Below are 3,489 nucleotides of genomic sequence, written 5' to 3'. Positions count from 1 at the left end.
AAAAGTTAGTTCCTTTTATTGAGTAATCTCAACTCATGATTTTATTGGTAAAATCAGAAAGAAAGAGAGAGAGAGAAAAGGAGAAGGTCACATGATAAAAGTCAATTGTGCTGGTGGAACTGGGACCACCCACATGGAGGAGTGAGCATCATGGTAACATACTTGCAGGTTGGGGTCGCAGTGTACCTGGAGAGTTAAAAGCATTCTTCCAGACCATTAACAAAACAAAATATATTCTTTTCACTCCTCACCACTCACTCCCTACCCGCAAACTAACTGCCCATCCCATTGCAAAATAACTGTTACAAAACCCTGGTAATTTGTGCCAACTAGATTATCTAATTTCCACTTTTGGGTACCTCTCCCTTCCATTAAGAGTCCTATGCTCTCGCCGTTTTCCCTCAAGTACCTTGCTGAATCAATAGCTGTGTAATCCAATAATATGGTTCGAGATAAAAGTATAAATGGCAGAGAGTGGTTTTTATTATGTTAGCTCTATCAAGGGCTTCCAATAACTCAGCATAAACAAAGGTGGAAAATGTTGACTTTCCAGAAATTATGGCAGACACAATGGGAGAGTTATCTTTGGAAAATGGGACTTTTAAGATTTGCTCAGAGCAGAGCAACCAGAGCTGTCACCCTTCTTTGCAAGTCATGCTGACACTACACCATCGCCTGCTGATCAAATTATGTGGAGGACAACCAGACATTGTGTACCTACTGATATAATGTAGCACGAATGCCACAGCTTCACCTGTGAGTATTCTTGCCAAAAATGTTTAACTGAATTTAATCGAGCCTTTAGAACTGACTCTCAGAATGGAAAATACAGAGAAAAGAGGAACAAGTTAAACAAAACCATGAGAAAACTATCAGACAAATCGAAAGGTGGAACATTCTTAGAGATAATTGATCTGATCCTTCAAAGAATCAATGGATGATTTATGCATAAAAGAAACTTTAAGAAACCAATTAATTACTTTAACACTATCCTTGAATGATTCTGTTCTTTTTAAAGAAATGACTATCAAATGTATTTTAATAACAATTGTTGAAATTTGAATATGGGCTAAGTATTAGATGATATTTTTAGATTACTGTTAATATTATTAGCTGTGATAATCGTATTGTTTTTATGTAGGATAATGTCAATTTTTTTGGAGGTGCTGAAGCATTTAGGGAGAAGTGTCATGATGAAATGGTTCAGCAAGTATAGAAAAGGTTAACAATTCTTTTTAAAAAGTTTTTGTATGATTAAAGACTTACAACTAAAAATGGGTTTATTATTTGTTTTTCATAAACAGAGTTCTTTCTATATAGCCAACTTAATTTTTCAATCTCATGGAATTTTAGTACAATAACTTTCTTATCCAGAATTCTGGCTAGAGTCATTCTAGAAATCTGTATTTTCCAGATAACCAAGTTAACCCCTTATGTTACAAATGTAAAATGTTCTTCTGAAATTACTGTGAAATAATCAGCTCTGATAAGTAGAATTTACATAATATAATAGAATTTTTTCTTATTGAACCTAGGTCATTCTTATAAGCAATTGACATTGTGACACTGATGACAGGACAATTATGATTGAGTGAAGTTGATACCGATATATACCCTGGTACATATTTTCCTGAAACTCTCCGGTGTCAACTTAACCTGAGTCTTTTTTCTTTTTCTTTCACTTCTTCGGTAGTATTTGTTGAGCATGTACTTTGTGCCAATTATAGGTCTGGGTTCCAAGAATGAATGTTCAAGGGGCTAGATAAAGGTGCAGGAGCAGGAAAAGTGTATTTGGGGACAGACACACGGAGCCTGAATCTCTTAGGACTGGTGCAGAATCTCATTTGGGAACCAGGAGAAACAGGTCCATGAGAAGAAGGAAATGTAAGGAAAGCTCAACCTCCCTGCAGAGGGATTCACAAACAAAGTAATTCTTTAGCTAAATCTTAAAAGATGGAAAAGAATTTGGCAGCTAGACAAGGAATGTGGAGTGTCAGATATTTTGAACATGTGTTACTATGAAGCTAGTGGTGTTTTCAACGGGGAGTGAAAAGAGATAGAAAGGTTGTCAGATCAGTTTTAATGAAAAAGATGAGTTCAGTGATGCCTAGATCAATATGATCATATGATAAACTCTCTTACTATTGTATCATTGACAAGACAGCAATAAAGTCAGATATCATTTCTGTCTTCTTTTTTACCAGTCTTGTAAGAAAATGGGAAAGAAAGTTTAAGATAGGATCCAAGACTCCCTGGCTTCAAATCCCGGCTCCACTGCTTACCAATTGAATAAGGTTGGGCAACTTGAGCTCTATGTGCTTGAGTTTCCTAAAAACTACCTCATAGGGTTAAAAGGTTGAAATGAGTTAACACACATGAAAAGCTCAGAACAGTGTCTGGGACAGTGTGTGTACTCAGTAAATATTAGTAATTCTTAAATTATTAAATGTTCAAGGGTGAGATGTCTTCAATTATTATTGCATGGCTTGATCAAATACATCATCTTATGACTGATTTTTAAATATTCTTTCTTTAATTTAAAAGTTATCCCTCCCATTTTGAAATATTCTTAATAGCTGCTCTAAAATAGCAATGGTATGTAGAATAGTATAATAGTAATAGTATTACTATTATGTCAAAGAAAATTTAAACAGACTGGCCAACGAAGCAAATGCTAAATAAAGAAAAGCAAAGTCTTCAGCGTTTCATTGCTGCTCCCATTGTGATTGCTATGGAAGCTCTGAAGCTTTCAGATTTAGAAGGCAAAATGTCCTTGGCTACCATCCCCAGCGTGTAGTTCTGGCTACCTCTAAACATGCCAGAAACGCCTGGAGAGTCCACCCCCAGACATGAACTACATGAACTGCATTTAGTGGTCCAACAACATATGACCAATTGCTAGGATATCTATACACAGTCCTATTTGATCCTCCTGACTAAATTGTTACTCCTACTTTTTTCTCTATAGTATTCTAAATGTATCATAAAATTTTTTAAAAGATTGAGGAAAATTGCAGGAGGTAAATTTAACATCAGCAGAAAGGGTTTTGTGGGTTCTGCAGCTCTTCAGAACTAAGCCTGGGAATTCCCTGGTGGTCCAGTGGTTAGGACTCAGCACTTTTACTGTTGTGGCCTGGGTTCAATCCCCGGTCGGGGAACTAAGATCCTGCAAGCCACACGGCGCGGCCAAAAAAATAAAATAAATAAATTTTTCTTAAAAGAACTAAGTGCTCTCTGGAGGAGAGCACATAAAGTGAGAACTGCAAAGCTCATCTCACTATGTCCACCCATACGATGTCGGGGGGCATTAAAAAACCCTGTCTGTTCTTGAGGGTTATTAGCAATTACTCTGATCCACTTGTATCTTTCCCAGGTTCTTTATTTTCTCCTTCTCTGTTCCATGCCAGATCTTTCTGAAAGGGCTCTTAGATGCAGGAAAAACAATAAAAAGAAAAGGCAACATGGAAACCCGTGGAATCTGACCATGTC

The 3,489-nt window shown here is 36.6% G+C and overlaps 1 non-coding gene across 1 annotated transcript; it reads left to right on the top strand.

Annotated features, from left to right (window-relative positions):
* Positions 1-3,086: 3,086 nt before the first annotated feature.
* TRNAK-UUU (transfer RNA lysine (anticodon UUU)) lies at positions 3,087-3,158 on the top strand. Its single transcript has one exon. It is a non-coding gene; the product is annotated as a tRNA-Lys (tRNA).
* The last annotated feature ends 331 nt before the right edge of the window (positions 3,159-3,489 follow it).

This window comes from Tursiops truncatus, chromosome 17, assembly GCF_011762595.2.
Source record: "Tursiops truncatus isolate mTurTru1 chromosome 17, mTurTru1.mat.Y, whole genome shotgun sequence".
Lineage (NCBI taxonomy): Eukaryota > Metazoa > Chordata > Mammalia > Artiodactyla > Delphinidae > Tursiops > Tursiops truncatus.
This window is presented reverse-complemented; position numbering and strand designations above follow the sequence as displayed.